Source organism: Eptatretus burgeri, chromosome 10 (assembly GCF_056783735.1).
Source record: "Eptatretus burgeri isolate ZD-2024b chromosome 10, Ebu_testis_v1, whole genome shotgun sequence".
Classification (NCBI taxonomy): Eukaryota; Metazoa; Chordata; class Myxini; order Myxiniformes; family Myxinidae; genus Eptatretus; species Eptatretus burgeri.
In genome coordinates, this window is record NC_140970.1 from 74,217,672 (window position 1) to 74,235,171 (window position 17,500).

At 44.5% G+C, this 17,500-nt stretch overlaps 1 protein-coding gene across 2 annotated transcripts in view; it reads right to left on the reverse strand.

Annotated features, from left to right (window-relative positions):
* The window catches only part of LOC147018887 (uncharacterized), a 66,016-nt gene that overhangs the window by 17,084 nt on the left and 31,432 nt on the right, over positions 1 to 17,500 (reverse strand). For both annotated transcript variants that reach the window (XR_015062575.1, XR_015062574.1), the window contains exons 5-6: positions 4,422 to 4,509; positions 4,191 to 4,303 (exon numbers count right to left, since the gene is read on the reverse strand). The gene's annotated coding sequence lies outside the window, so the exon portion shown is untranslated. The remainder of the gene's footprint in view (positions 1 to 4,190; positions 4,304 to 4,421; positions 4,510 to 17,500) is intronic.

Genomic DNA, 17,500 nt, shown 5'->3' on the forward strand with positions numbered 1-17,500 from the left:
ATCCACCTGGAGAGCACACCACGTGGCACGTTTACACCTCTCAGGAACACACTGTGAGGCTCATTCTCACAAACCAGGAACACACTGTATGGCCAGTTTGGACTCCTCAAGGACACACTATATGGTCAGTTTGCACAACTCAGGGTCACACCATTGTGGCCTGTTTGCAACCTCCGGGACACTACACACAGCCCGTTTGCACACCTCGGGGACACACTATACAGCCAGTTTGCACAACCCAGGGACACACCATGTGGCCCGTTCACACACCTTGGGAGCACGTCACGCAACATGTTCACACCTCTCAGGGATGCACCTCAAGGCTCATTCTCACAAACCAGGGGCACACCGTATGGCCTGTTTGCAACCTCCGGGACAATACACACAGCCCGTTTGACACTCTGGGGACACGCCATGCAACACATTTACACACCTCCGGGACACTACACGACCCATTTCCACACCAACGGGACACAGCGTGATCCATTCACACACCTCGTGGACAGACCACACAGCCAATTCACACACCTTTGGTACAAACCGCCACCATGGTTCAGAACCGCAAAGTACGTGCTTGGATGGGATCGTGGGGTGAATAACTGACGGATTAAATACACGTACGGAATGTAAAGTTGGGAGTAAATTCAGTCAAAATAACAAAATACGAATATCTCATTTCAGGAAAACAAATATAGTTGCTATAATGGGACATAGAGTGACCAAGGATTTAATTTTCAGAAAATCATATTTTTGGAAAAGTAAATATGCTCAAGCTCAAAGTGTTTGACATTTATAAATACTTTGATAGAGAGCTGAAGAGTTTAAACATCAAAAGGACTCATTTATGATTCAGACTAAAAACAAATGACAGTCTAAAAAATGAGGGAGAGTAAATATGGTATTGCAGCTTTACTCAGGTGTCGTGATTAAAGTTTCGTAAGGATAAAATCTATGATTGATTGTACACTCGTTTCAGCTACAATACAAACATGGTATACATTAACAACAAATTGTGTGATAAATGAATACTCGTGTTGTCACCGTGACCCCACAGGTCAGTTCAGCCTTACGAGAAACTGGGAGGGAGCATGGAAAAAAGGTTATTTTATTGTGGGCTTACAAGGAATTCGCTATCACATATGAATAACAAGATGCAAGTACATGAGGGACAAATAATATACACTGCAATACACACACACACACACATATATATATATATATATATATATATATATATATATATATATATATATATATATATATATATATATATATATATAAAAATCAGACATATAAATCTATATTGTAAATAATAATATATTCAGGGTTGCCCAGAAGTTAGGAGCCAGGTAGGATTTGGGAAGTTCGGCTACAGCAATTATTTTCTTTTACATTAAAAAAAAATATGTATACAGCACTTAATAAAATGAATTACCTCTTCTTTTTTCCAGATAAGCGATGGCAGCAAAATTAACATAAGATGAAAGAGTGGAGCTTGTTTTGGTGAGGCGAAGGCCAGGTTCTTCAAACCAATGAATTGCTGCCAAATTCAATGAAAGATACTCGGGGAGAGGTCGAATTACTCAGAGAGCTGTTGGAAAAATTATTAAGTAATTCACAGAAATGGGGGGGGGGGCAAGGGTTCAAGACCATCCTCATGCATCATGTATCATGTCCAAATATGAAGTGTACGTAGAATCGAAACGTGCCTGTAAGTTAATGGCAAACAATTCAAACATTTCCTGTAATTTACTCAATCATTGATAATCTCGCAAATCTACAGTACATCAATGAAAATATAAGTTTTCTTAACTATCTGGAAGCATTCTTTTTGTTCTTACACGTTTTACTTGAAACAATATCAACCTTGTGGCTCCTGAGTTTTTGGGCCACCTTGTATAATAAATAAATTATAAATAAATAAATGATGTATTATGAATAAAAGCACACACACACACACACACATGCACAAACATGTGTTCAAACTAAGGACAAGGCTACAATGATGCAGATAATAAATATATACACATACATTGAGCCTGTTAGTTGATGTGTGGCAAAAGTTGATGAACGTGCTCATTTACAGCAGCTCTTTGGTGAGAGTTGTACAATTTTTATTTCAAGTTGGACAACTAGCAGAGCCTACCCGCCACTTCACTGACGGCTTTAATCAAAAGACAGCATGTTGTACTTATTATAAACATACAGATTGCATGTGTATCTGTCAGTGTCAATGAGGATGTAAAATTAAGTAAAACGTGTGGGAAAGGGTTTCTTATACTAAGTAATTGTTGTTGTATTTGTGCTTCTCCTGTGTCCTTGTAAAGGGTTCCTGCTGTGGTAGAATTATAAATGTTACCATTGGAACCACGACATTAAAGCTTGAGGTCCCACTTCTTCTTCCTCAATCCGTGAAATGCAGGCCATTAAAAGAGGCAAGTTTGTGATTAAACAAACAAATTTTTTGTTCCAAGTGAATGGATTATTAGCTTCCCAACCAACTTAATGGATTTCTCGCTTTCCGACCAGGTCAAGGGATTATACCTTTCCAACGGTACCATTTGTATAATTGAACGACAGCAGAAACTCTTTAGAACAAGTGGTGCTAAGCACAACAAATCCCGCCCATTTAAAGCATAACGTTATTTTGTGGATCAAATTAAAATTTGATACATCCTTAACCTGAATGTTGATTATAAGGAATAGAATAAGGAATATTTTCGTCTTAGTTTGAAGTCAATTAAACCATTTTTGACGAAGTTATGAGGGAAAAACGATTTTGACCTTTTTGTGACCTGACCTTGACCTTTGACCTAATTGGACCCAAAAGTTAATGGGGTCGTCCGAGGTTCATTACCCACCTGTGGATACAATTTGACAGTGTTTGAGCCAGCCGTTTTCCCGTAAAGTTGTATTTTCGTAACCATGTTTTAGTCTAAATGGAGAATTTGTAATTTTGACCGATGACCATGACCCCCAAAACTTCGGACCCTACCGATCTTCAAAAATATGCATTTTTCACTATAGGAATGGGTAGGATTATAAGTGACAAATAGAATAAGGTTCACTATAAGCTTAGTTTGAAGTAAATCAGATCATTTTTGACGAAGTTATGAGCGAAAAACGATTTTGATCTTTTCTTGACCTTGACCTTGACCTTTGATCCAATTGGACCCAAAAGTTAATGGGGTCGTCCAAGGTTCATTCCCCACCTGTGGATTAAATTTGATAGTGTTTGCTAAAGCCGTTTTGCCGTAAAGTTGCTAACAGACAGACAGACAAACAAACAAACAGACAAACAAGACGATTACAATACCCCGCTCCCTCTCTCCAGAGGGGGGGGGGATAATAAAGTGTTACGGACGGAGAAACTGGGCTCCTTTTATATACAGACCAGTATAAAAGCACGTCAAAAATGACGGGTTGGAGTGATTCTATTCAAAATATTCTAGGAGACTGGAAGATATGATGTTTCATAGCAAGAAAAAGCGTTGTTTTAAAACATTCCATGTACAAATGTCATCTTATTTTCGTTATCTTCTGGGATGTTTCATTTTGACGGTACAGCCTCGTGAGCACGCGAAAGTCTGAAGCCTCGGCCTCGCGTCAGGTGTGCTTCTATCTTCTTTATTGATTAGACATCACACGTATGCAAATGAACACTCACTTGACTCTGCACACGTTACACGTTAGGTGCAGCGAATTTCACCTTCCTGCACCTTGTATTTCATGCTATTTTAAAAAAAAAAAAACGTTTCTGTGCACTGCCCTTGAGGGCATCGACCAGCGCTCAGAGAGGGATACCCAGTTTAACGTCCTTCTGTGGATGGAACACACATTGATATCTCGACCTATCTCTCAAATACCAGCATAACAGTTTATAGTTGGGTCGGAGTTCAAATGCAGGCAAGACAGCTCAACTGCTAGTGTGAATACCCCTCAGCTATCTTGTCAACTAGGTGTGTATGTTTATGTGTCCTATAAAAAAACATGGGAGGATGCACAGATTGGCAGAACGAGAGAGATAAATAAGTATTTCATCCAATGCATAATAAACAAATCAAATAGAGAGACAAGACCAAGGCGACATCTTCTGTCCTGGGCGTTTGACAAATTAAACATCATCACCAGACCACTGGAGCGAAACGTTTTGTAAAGAGTTCACGAGAAACTAAAAGGTTGGCCCTCACCTCGCAGTTGACAAGTCATGGTAAATAGGTGACATCTTTGTTTCACTTGATCACCACCACGTAGTTTCACATCATCGATCATCGGCTTCAGATCAACACCAGAAAGTCTTCATCTGTGTTAATTAAACGGGTATCATGCACAAACGCAACATGTCAAACATGGTAAAAAAATGAGATAGTAGGAGGAATTCATTGATGCACATATGTGGTTGAATGCTGTAATTGACTCACTCAGGACATGACCTTCAGAAGGTTTGTTGCAAGTGCACCGTTATGCAAATCAGTCACGTGGTAAAAGTTCAGCGCTGAACCCCAAACCCTGTGAAAATTCCCACAAGGAGTCATCGAGATGAAATCTTTTTGGGGAGGGGTAAAAATAAACCAGATTTAGGCCTCAGGCTTTCAGTGGAATATATACAACTGTGAACCTGACATTATCTGCACATCACCATGTTGACAATTCATGAACAAAAGGTCCGATGAGACACACACACACACACACACACACACACACACACACACACACACACACACACACACACACACACACACACACACACACACACACACACACACACACACACACACACACACACACACACACACACACACGGTCAAACTTAGGGCAAGAGCATGATGACGCAAAGAAGAAATAAATGTGCAGAGCACATGGTGTTCAAATTCGTCAGCCGCCATGTTCCTCGAAACCAATGGCCACACAGATATAGAGACGATCCTGTTTGCCAATTTGAGATATTGAATGACATGCAAAATGAAAGAATCAACATTCAAAGAGTTCCTTTTCCAAACCACCGTTTGTTCCATGTTCCTCAACTCTACCGTCTCCAGCCATCGATGGTTCCTCTGTCTGATTTATCTTTGGCAAGTGCTTACGCAACCGCATTTGCTCGACAATGTGGGACTTCCTCAACAAAAATTGTTTTTTTTTTTGCTTAACGAGGTCAAAGTTTACGTTCGGAGCCCAAAGTGTTTGGTACAAAAAACAAAGGCGCACTTTTCTCTGCATCGTTATCCCAGAAAATGGTTTATTTTGTCTGCGATTGTGGCCAGGTGCCACGGAGTCGGGGGTCATCTGGGAGTTTATGAGGTACCACACATAGCACTTCGAGCAGAGTCCAACTGAAGCTAACATCATCCGATATTGGCCATCTGAGCACTCAGCGAGAGGTAAGGCAAACATTCCCACTGATCAACAGAATGTTCTTCTTGATGTTGCAGTATTTTTCAATCCAAATGTTCCTTCAGGCTGATTATTTCTGCACACATTTTGTGACTACCTCGCTCCTTGTCTGAAGTATGTGGAACAATGTCAGGATGTGCATCCCTGACCCAGGCCTGTGTTTCCACAACTCTCCCACGGCCTCTCATACGACATTGCAAATCAAGGCGATAAGAGACCACAGATGTAATGACCGGGGCAGTCACGGCATGCTATCTGAGTAGCATCTTCCCTCTAATTTGTAGGCTTCCATGGTTGCTCCCGCCTTAGCCCTATTCATCGTCCTCCTTATCAGATCGGGAGCCTCTGGCCACTCTGCTCGACACACACTCGTCCAGCTCAATTGTCCCTATAATCAGTCACAGGCCTCATTACTGGATTCTTATGCAAGGCTTTGTAGGGTTAGAATCTGCTTCCCTTTCACAATGCTTACATTGCTGTTTATGTCTCAGAGGTTCCCTCGAGCTCTTTTATAGGGGGCAAATCAGTGTCAAAATAACAGGAGAGTAACCAGAATAACTTCCCTGTCCCTCTCCAACCTCGACAACTAGAGCAGAGATTGTTCAGGTCATGAGATAGTCCTATTAGGCCTATGCCGCGAGCATGGTAACCCTGTCCGCAACAGCTGCTTTCTCCGCAGGCACTTCAGCTCTTGCTGTGTGGTCCGTCCGAGCATGCATGAAGTTCTGGCAGAGAGACAAGTGTTTCTCATGTTGCATGAAGTCAGATTTTCTGCACAAGCTTTCTTGCCGCCGTTGTTGGTTACAGATCTTATGATGATATCAAAGGTTGCTGACAGGTGACAGATTCTTGGAAGGTAATATCTCTTGGACATTCCCCATGCTGTAGGAAATGATCATTGTCCATTCATTTACCTCGGAATCAAAGCTTCTGAATCCCATGAATTCCAAAATGCCTTTGCATTTCAGGGACATCAGCCTGCAGGTTTGGAAAATTGAAAACAGATGGAGATTTTTTTTGTGTGGGGGAGGGGGGGGAGTGATGGGGAAAGCTGGGGGCAGTTGAACTGCAAGTTAAGTAACGTACAGCATTGTCATCCAGCAGGTGGATAAACCGCAGCACGATGACAAAACAAGCTGAGGGGTTTTACCTTATACTTGGGGCAAAATGAAACTCTGTGCTTCAAAACATCATGCAGGAAAATAAGCTTTGAGGCCCGAACCACAACTTGTAGTCTCTTTCATCGGAAAGCATAACGGCGGCAACACGTGCACAGGTGGAATGCCATATAATGAAACTCTAAACTCTTGTTTATGTAGCAACGTGTTCAATTGGACACGGACCTTACCAAGCAGTTGCACCGACGGCCAAACACCTCCAAATGTGATCCCACTGACCCGAGGTTCATGAGGAGACAATACGATTCCTCAGGTTCCTTTGTTTGTCACACACTCGAGGCAAGGCTTAAAGAGCTGTCGAAACACCTTGAAATGATAGAGGTAAGGTTAGCCTGGAGCTGTACACCCCGGCACTCACCTGCAGCTCCTATAACCAACATAAAACAGTCCCATTTGGCTACTTTACATTCCCTATGACATGAGTGGAAAGAAAGGGCCGACAGGATCGCCGAGAGTTACGCACACTCGCCTCGAAGCTGTCTAGCCTGGGTTCGAATCCCGACCGAGCGATAAACTGTCATCCTGCTGTTTCACAGACAGGGCGATTCATCAATGAGTGTACCGTCCCTCAGATGGACGTTCAACCGGTGTCCCATCTGCCAGTGTCAGTTGGTGACCATTAAAGATCCGAGTGAACGTTGTGAAGAGTAGGTGAGCTATTGTCAGAACCACGGTCAAATTCCAAATTCCTGCCCTAACTTGCAGAGGGCATTGCATCAGCGGGACAGCCGTGCCCTCAGCCAATGATGCAACCCCACAGTCTCGTGCTGCATACAAACAAAGAAAGAGGAAGAAGTGGAAAGAAAGAGAAATTCCTCCCACTCAGCATCAAAAAGAAAATCCCAGAAACATGAAATTGAGACAATCCACATCGAAAGGAGAACAGTTTGCTGCAGACAATCAATGATTGGTGTGTTAAACGAGGGAGGGTGTCTTTATACCAATCGGGTATAAAAACGACTTTGTTTTATGGATTGATTGTAGTTCATGGAAGAGCTGGATGACAGAGGGTGTGAGGTTATTGTCCTGTGACATGCCAGTGCTGAACAGGTGGAAATTCATGAGAAAGAAGACGTAGGTGGACCTCAGGTTGGGACTCAACTCATCCTAAAGCAGGTCGAGTCGCAAACTGTCTTGTGAAGCCAGTGTGGCTGTCGATGTAATTGTGATGCAATCAAAGTGGCGTCCTTCGCTCGACACAGAAAGTGCCTTGATAGACATTTTACTGCTAGTATACAGGTGCGATTCCACATTTAATGACCAGTGATTCCATCGTACACCAATCATTTGAAGTCTGATTCTGGCCAATTCCTTGACTTTCCCATAAGGTCTCTGCTATTCATTCCAATGCCCAACCTGCCCCCAAATTTATCAAAAATTTCATCTTCCTTCCACCATGCCGCGTCACGTCACGTCACGTTACGTCAAATCAGACATTTTGAAACAAGTCCTAGTCACATGATCACAAGCATAAACAATTCTGAGATTGGTCAACGCAAGTGCCATTGTAATGCATTGGTAGAACGAAGTGGGCAGACAAAAAACTTTTTTTTCTGGCATGATATTGAAGCTTAATGTGTTGAGAAGTCTTAACAAGACTGGATAAAAAAAACCATTTTAAAACGTCACAGAGCGTCGGATTCACACACCAGTCAAGAGACCCTGGTGGAGATTGAAATCGAGTCGTGACACAAGTAGACGCAAGTCTACCCTCATACTTTAAAGACGAGGATGTCAGAAGAGTCATTGCAGATGGAATTGCAAGGACTTAATGCACAATGAACTATTACCCCAGAAGATCCTGTATGGGCAGCTTAAGGAGGGGAAAATCGCTTGATTCGAGGTCAATATAAATGCTACAAGGACCATGTAAAAGACACTGAAAAAATTGCAATGTGGATACTGGACGACTGAAGGAGTATTTTTCCGATCTTCTCAAGTGGCGCACTGACTGTCATCATGAAGTCCAACAGTTTTTTTTTTTTTTGTATACCTTGGTCGAGGCTCGTATGAGAGCGAACACACAACTCACAGCAAGGGGGCATGAGACAAGAGGGGCGGGAGTGGAAGGGACAAAACAGTGGGGAACAGACACATTAGGTGAACTATGGAAGGGAGAGGGATGGGGATGGGACGGGGAACATGGCAAAGAGAAGATGGACATTACAGGGACTTTCAGGAAAGAAAGCAGGGGAATTGAAGGAAGTGGGCTTGGGTGGATTATCGGGGGTAGAAAAGATCGAGGATTTGGATGGGAGAAGATAAGAGGTGGTGGTGAACAGCTGTTTTGAAAGCCTGGAGGGAAGAATGGGAAAGAATAGAGTGAGGAAGTTTATTCCAAAGGCGGGAAAAAGAGGAATGAAAGAGTGAAGATGAGCAGTGATTCGTGATTTTGGTAGTTTTACCAGAAGGGGGTTATTGGCGGACCTTGAGCGCCCTGTGGAAATGTGGTGGGGACAAATCGCAGAGAGAGCAGGGGGGCAAGGCTGGAGAGGAGTCGGTAGAAGACAGAAAGACCACCGACCAACCTGCGGTGATTGAGCGAGAGGCCCAAAGACTCAGCGTCATTGCGGGAGATGCCGATGATCTTAAATGCCCTGGTTTCGACAGCGTGAAGCCGAGAAAGGTGGGAGGCAGGAGCACCAGCCCAGAGGGGAGAGCAGTACTCCATCAGGCTACGGAAAAAAGCTTTGTAAGTGGTCAGGAGCTCAAGAGGGCTGAGATAGGACTTTGCACGACGGAGGATTCCCAGTCGGCGACTGGCTTTTGAGGCGAGGTTGGAAATGTGACTTTCCCAGGAAAGGTCATGACAGATAGTGAGACCCAGAAGCTTGAAAGAAAAGACTTCTTCCAGAGGATTGTTGAGAAAGTGGATGGGGGGGGGGGGGTTTCCAAATGGTCCTTTCGAAGAGACATAGTGAGAGTGTGAGATTTGTCTGGATTGAAAGACATGTTCCACGTGTTGGACCAGTTTGTGATTTTATCCAGATCTGCAGTGAGCGAAGAAGCTGCTGCTTGCCGGTCTGAGGGATGACAGATGGTACGGCAGAGGGTGGAGTCGTCGGCAAAGAGAAATAGAGGATTTTCCAGAGAGTCCGAGAGATCATTGATGAAAACCAGAAAAAGAACAGGGCCCAGAACGCTACCTTGAGGAACTCCAGCCTGCACAGGAAGAGGGGATGAAAGAACTCCATTTAGGGCCACACGTTGACTGCGACAGGAGAGGAGGTCTGCGAGCCATGAGTGGAGATGGCCTTGAATACCATGGGAAGAGAGTTTGGTGAGTAGGGCAGGGTGCCAGACTGTGTCAAAAGCACGTGATATGTCCAGGGATACAGCTCGGATTTCCTGTCTGGCATTGAGGACCTCCATCCATTGATGGGAGAGCAGAAGCAGCATATCCAGAGTAGAGTGACCTGGTCTGAAACCAAATTGATGATTGGAAATCAAGCCATTGGAGAAGAGGAAGGATTTCATGTCTGAAGCGATGATGGATTCCATAACCTTGCTGATGATTGGGAGAAGGCTGATTGGTCTGTAGTTGCAGGGATCTGTTTTTGCACGGCAGTGATGTTAACAGATTTCCAAGCAGATGGCAGATGACCTTGGGCAAATGAGAGGGTGAATAGAACAAAGAGAGGGTGAGCAAGAGCAGAAGAGCAGGCTTTGAGGACACATGGGCTGATGCCGTCTGGACCGGTTGCAGAATCTGACTCGAGGTTTGAAAGCAAGCTCTCCACCTTGTCAGGAGAAAAGGATACAGAGTCCAGGGACAGTTGGGTGCGACTGGGTAAAGTGGGTAGAGATAGTGATGAGTTTCGGACACAAGATTTAGCTGCAAACACCGAGTTTAGACATTCAGCTTTATCACGTGTGGAATCAGCAGTGCAGCCATTTGAGGTAAGGGAAGGGATGGAGGGGGAACATACACCAGAAACAGATTTGATTAAACGCCACCAGGATTTTGAGGAGGGAGAGAGGTTTGAGAGTTCAGACTTGAGATGAGAAAGATGTTGTTTTCTAGCTCTCCTGAGGGTAGATACACACTTGTTCCGAGCTTTCTGGAAGGAACTGAGATTACCCTCAGTTGGGTTTGCTTTCCATGAAGCAAAGGCAAGTTGTTTCAGGACAACTGCCTCGCCACAAGCTTCAGTAAATCAAGGGCAGGAGGAAGGGGAGGACAACTGAACATGAGAGGGGATAAATCTGTGCATGAGGGAGAGCAAGTTTCTTTGAAAGAATTCCCAGGATGAGTTGATGTTTGAGAAAGTAGTGATAGGAGACCAGTCTGAAAGTTTGGTGGCTGCTCGGAGACCCTGCCAGTCTGCTTGAGTGAAATGCCAGACTCGACGGCGGTGAGGTGGCTCTCTGATAACAGCCAGAGAGATGTCCACTTTGACAAGGACGTGGTCAGAAGAACCGATTGGAGCGAAGGAAGAGCAGCAGATATTGTCAGGGAAATTTGTCAAAATCAGATCCAGAAGAGATGGAGTACCATTGGTTGAGATCCGGGTCGGGAAGTTGACCGATTGAGTCGGTCCTAATGAGTCGCAGAAAGCTTTTGCTGAGGTGCCATGGCAGGTGAGAGAGGTACCCACACCTAGCCAACTGGCTTGATGACAATTGAAGTCACCACATAAGAGGAAGAGAGAGTTTGGATGAGAAGATAGAAGATGGTCCATGTTTTCGGATAGCAAGGTGTAGATGGAGTCATCACTGTTCGGTGGACGGTACAGTACACATATAAACATGAGGTGGGAGTGGAGGGGAAGCCGAAGCCAGAGGTATTCCTGGGGGTGTGGGCGAGTGAGGGCAGTGCATGGAGAGTGAGGAATAGAGTCTTTGATGAAGAGAGCAACACCTCCACCAGGACGAGGCTCAGGTCTGTCATACCGTAAGAGGGAGTAACCGGGGAGAGATACTTGGGAGTCTGACACGTCTTGGGAGAGGAAAGTTTCTGTTAGGCAGATAATGTCTGGTTTGTCAGTGGCAACCTGTATGGAAAGATCTGAAAGGTTTGAGCGAAGGCCACGGATATTTGAGGTCCACACTTTTAATGAAGAGGTAGGGGAGGAGGCTTTGGATGCAGGAGGTGGAGGGGGAGGGTAGGACAAGGGACGAGAGGGGGGGGGAGGTAAGGAGGGTTGTTGAAAGAGAGTGGGGTATTGCAGAATACCGAGGGGAGGGGGCCGAAAGAGGAGAAAAGGCTCTGTGGTGCTGGGGGAGAGGGGGGATAAGAGACAAGGAAGAAGGCAGTTGAGGATTTGAGGAGGTGGAGTGAAGAGATGGAGGTGAGAGGGCAGTGGAGGGAGGCAGCTTGGTGGATGAGAGGGGGGGCAACTTTGAGAAGGATGAGTGAGAGGGATGAAAGGTGGGAGAAAAGTGAGGGGGGAATTTTTGAGAGAGGTGAGAGGGAGGCTTGGAAGGAGAAGAGTGGGATGGTTGCTTTGAGAGTGAGAGTGAGGGGTGAGGGGGGTGAGTTGGCACTGAAGTTGGAAAAAATGAATGGTTTATGGAAAGCGAACATCCATGGCAAACTGTGGTTTTTAAAAGTTTTAGGTCAGAGATGCGATTTAACACAATTGTTGATGGATGCAATGAAGGCGAATTCAGAGAATGGAGAGAAGAAGCGCTGTAATAGTTGGATTTTTTAGGCAAGGAATGAAGGAGAGGTCGAAATGAGAGCAGTCTGTTAAAATAGCAGAAGAGTAGTGCATTGTGAAACAGTAAAGAGTACCACATGTGTGAGAGAGGAAGATGAAGCATTATAAGATCGTTTTTGTTGTTAATATTAATGTTTGAGGGAGTTCAACAGATTAGGTCATGGAAGTGTGGAAAAAAAAATCGAGGAAGAAGACGAAGAGGAAGTTCAGAGGAAGAAGAAGCAGAATCGGGAGAAGGTGAGCATGTTGTTGTTGTTGGGTATTTTTTTTTTTTGAGATAAGAAAGAGATTAGTTATGCCTGGTGTTGGCTTAATGGTTAAGGTAGTGGGCTTGGGATCCTAGGGTCCTGAGTTCAAATCCCGCTCAGCTGTTGAATTAACACCAGGTGGGGTTGACTCTGCCTGTCATCCTTCCGAGGTCGGCAAAATGAGTGCCAACATGCTGGTATACTGTGTCGGAGTGGCGACCCGTCCAGGATTGTTCCCAATAGCCAAGGAGACTGCTTCGGCGGCACCAACGCTCTGCACAGAGTATGGTCCTAATGGATGGATGGAAACAGATTAGTTGGGAGAATGGGGGATGTTTGGAAAGTGGGGAGGATGAAAATTGAAGGTAATGGGGAGGATAGAAATTGAAGGTAATGGGGAGAAAAAACAAAAAAACAAACACAAAAAAAAAACAAAAAAAAAACAATCGAACACCGAGTGGAACCGGTAGGCCTCAAGCCTAGGCCAAGGCCTAGGCCTCAAACACCAGGTAAGAACGTCGACAAAAATACTCACAAAAGAGCACGATTTTTGAAACAAAACCGAACTAGGAACACACAGTAACATGTAGGTGAGAAAATTAAACAGTTAAAACGGGACAAATAACGACCGGAAACTTAACTTTGAGAATGTCAGCAGGGAGCCCCGAAGGAGACCTCTCGTCGCTCCAAACCCGGAACCGGAATTCAACCAATTTGTTTGAAGAGAATCGCCTTGAAGCCTGGGTTGAGTGACGAAGAAGACGCCATGAAAGATCCCTGCAACCCGTGGACCACAACCTCTTCAAATGCAACATCTGTGGACCACTGAAAAGTTTTCAGTTACTTAATATCTCATTGTCCCACGAAGTGATATTCATTAACGTCATCAACCTTTAATTTGTGATGGAGATCACCATGTCTTTGAAGGACTTCCAAGAGAAAGACGAGACAATTCTCAAATAAACACAGAACAAGGTATTTGAACCTGGGATCCCAAGCATTTGCCTGGTGTTGTCTTAATGGTTAGGGTGGTGGGCTTGGGATCCAAGGATATTGAGTTCAAATCCCCCATGGCTGTTGAATTAATACCAGGTGGGGTTGACTCTGCCTGTCATCCTTCTGAGGTCAGCAAAATGAGTGACAGCTTGCTGGTGTCCTGTGTTGGAGTGGCGACCCATCCAGGATTGTACCCATTAGCCAAGGAGACTGCTTAGGTCGCACCAATGCTCTGCATCGAGTATGGTCCTGTTGGATGGATCCCATGCATGATTATGAGTCATGCACTCAGATGGGAACACCGAAGAGGCAAAACTGAAGTGACAGTCGATTCCCTCCTCCATATTGTTAGGCTACGACACTTGCTACCAGGCTTCTCCTCTTGGGATTCTAACCAGGCTTTTCATCATGGATATTAAAGCTCAAAGCTCTTTCGATCACGTGTAAAGGTACCAGGTCGACGACCTTTGTTCTCGATGGAGGTTTCTCGCAGGATATTTCATTTTTTCACATATTAATTATGCTTGCAATTTGTTGGTCACATGTGTTTCAAAGAACAGAGTATTGTCCAACCACTGAGTCACCATCCTGGCCACATCGGCAAGATATATGAAGGACAAGGCAAATTGCTGATGAGGTCAAGCTGTTTTTATGAGAGTGCTTTACATTTGTTGATACGTACTCAAAAGTAAGCTTGTATCAGTTGTATGTGTAGTACAACAACGATACTTAAAATAGTTTTCAAGATATTCTCCAGCATTGGATGCACTTGTCCCATCAGGGTGGAAAATTTTGTCTGCCTTCAGTTTAGAACTCTTTAGGATGTGTACATAGCCAGTGCATGACGTCATTCTCTATCCTCATTTATCAAAAACCTCTCACACCGAGGGACTCTTCAACATGAATGTTCTTGACAGATAATCATCAATAAGTTCCAAAAGCCTCGATGTTTCATTGACCAAAAATCTCAATTATTCACCGTTCCACCCTGTTTTATCTCATTTACCCCCATCTTGACTTTCAGCATGAGCTTCAGAGCAGAAAGCACATGATTATGGGTATTAGTTACGAGTAGAAAAATTCTTCAAAAATGAGGAATATTTTGCTGTGGTGCATGTTCAATTTGTCCCGAGTGTTGTGCGCTCATGCAGAATTTGGAAGCATGAACAGGGTCCAAATGGGACGAGTGCGCTCAGGCCACACCACACCATACTGTTATTTTTGGAGAGTGGAAAGGAAATTCGACAAAAATCAACAGGTTTTTTTTTTCCATTCGCCCAAAAATGCCAAATTTGTTCAACATATTTGTTGACCATCGCGTGGAGGTGCATATGGTCTTCACCACTGGAACTAATCTTATTAAGGTTGATCTCGATGAGGTCACGTCATCAATTATAGCACAAAGTTGAGAGCGAGTCGGTTGGTCATCGAGGGTCAAATGTTGTGGGAATGGAGGTTTGTTAAGAAATCCTATAATTATATAGAGCAAAAAAAAAAATGTATTGCTCTGTCTCAAAACTGTACCGAACATTTCAATCGCTTTCAGAAAGATTATTAGCATATTTCAAACTGGTCACATGATCCAACTTGCTCCCTGTTTTGCTTAATACGGTTTATTGTTTTACATATTGAATACATCAGGACTCACTAAGGTAATCTTTAAAGATTTTCTGCAAAAGATGGGTCCCCTTTAACTTGCACGCTTGGTGTTGGCTTAATGGTTAGGGTGGCGGGATTTGGATCCAAGGTTCTTGAGTTCAAATCCCACTCAGCTGTTGAATTAATACCAGGTGGTGTTAACTCGACCCGTCATCCTTCCGAGGTCGGCAAAATGAGTGCCAGCATGCTGGTATACTGTGTCGGAGTGGCGAACCATCCAGGATTGTGCCCAATCGCCAAGGAGATTGCTTATGCAGCAACAACGCTCTGCACAGAGTGTGGTCCCAATCTCCTCCTCCTCTTTAACTTGCACAATGACTTGAGAGCCAGATGGAGAACATGGAGGAGTTGGAAATATAGTTCAGTATCCCAAGACCTTTGACCTTGTCGAGTGAAGCTCGTTCAAACACTCCTGGCTTGTGCAGTTGTAGATGACATCACAAGTGATGTCCGCTTCTTCAAATCCAAGGTCTATACTCTGTTTAGAGCAGTTTCAGAGCAAGGATTACATTTGGTGGTTTCATTTGCCTTTGCAGCAGCAGTCAGGGCAGGAATTTTGAGTTAATTCAGGTTCATGGTGCTGATGCGCAACAGCTCGTTTTATCTGCTCATTGTCGCAACTCACACAGCACAAATGTAATACGTATACAAATCGCATCAAGTGTTGTACACGATTCAAAGCATTCACGGATATGTTCGAGGCATTACCTTTTGCAGATCAAATGGAAAATAAGGGATTTATGGTTGAAATTAAGATGTTTCATTGAATAAATTAAGATGTACAAAATTCATGACCCAGCCGAACTGACAATGGCAAGCGCCTGATTTCATCACGTGAACAAATTTGCATCATCACGACAACGAGAATCGGAAGCTTTCTTGTCGTGCCGAGGAAGAAGCAACAGGGCCGACACAATTCAGATATTTACAAAACTCTTCATTCCTCACTCTTAATCCTGGGGCGGGTACAAAATGTCAGAATGCACACAAAAACCTACCGTAACAGACAAAACCTTAACCAAAAACCCATTAAACCCTGCACAACCCCCTTCTAAAGATCGCGTCCCCCGGTGGATACCACAATACCCAACGTTACCTGCGGAGCCATCACAATTTACCGAATCCAAATTTCCACGGGCCCTGCTCTTCTGGGACAGGTAAGTGACATGGATCAGGTGGACCTTCCCCCACACACTCAAACATAAACCCAATCATCAATTTTTCATTCCAAGCCTGCAAGACCATGGCTTAAATGTTATTACACATGTGTGATCCTTAATTAGGTAGCAGGGAAGTACCGTATAACCAAGATGGTGGAGGTGTTTCAAGCTGTGGTGCCTGCAGTCCAAAACCAAGTCATCCGACTTACGACTTCTTCACCCCCACCCCCTCAACTATTCGATTCCTGACAGCCTAACAGCTCCTTTGATGTACGTCCCACCGGAGAGGGTCTCCGCACTATCCAGGTTCTCTTGGCCTCTCCTGGGTCGCCAAGGGTCTCCCTACCGTTTGTCACCCAACCAGACCTCCCCTCCAGCGATTCCCCATTTGCACAGTCACCGCTCCTCCAAAGCTTGATCCATTCCTGTGGACCCACACATCTTCCCCACCCACTAAATCCAGCATATCATTCTCTCCCCTGCTGCCATTCAATTCTCAAACATTGCAATGCAAAAATGGTGACTGTGTTCCTGCACTGCCATGGCCTGCGCATATTTTATAATCCACATTCGCTCTCCAACCACAACTCAATTCTTAACACATAACAGCCACCAGCACAGCAAGACAATTCTGATTTCCAAACCAATCCATTCACCGACCATTGGGTTATTCTCTCCCACTCCAATCCTAATTACCCATGTCTCAATTTCTAGCAAAACTGAACCCTTGGGACAGTAAGCATCAAGGCACCCGAGCCGAAGTGCAGGTCGTCGCAGATTGGTCAGGTCCAAGAGTGTCATCCACCACTTCGTTTCCCCCGCACCCTTCTAATCCACCCTTGTAGATCCATTGCTTTCAATCTCCCTGGATTCCTTACTTCTTTTATTTCTGAATTTGCCTGTTATTCCAAAATTTTGTAGACCAACCTGACTGATGTTTGGGTACAGTTGTATACTTCAAGCACAACCTCAATGAGGAGATGCCAGAGAACCAGGCCAGCAACAGTAACTGGTGTACAAGATTTTTTGCGAGAGGCAGCAGGATCGATGCCCGCATCCTCCTCCAGTATGTGGTAGACCCAAAGTTCTCTAATCCACTCCTTGTGAGAGGCAGCAGGAGCGATGCCCACATCCTCCTCCAGAATCTGATAGACCCAAAGTTCTCACATTCAGTCCCAGGAAAACTGTGGCCACAGCTAAAATCC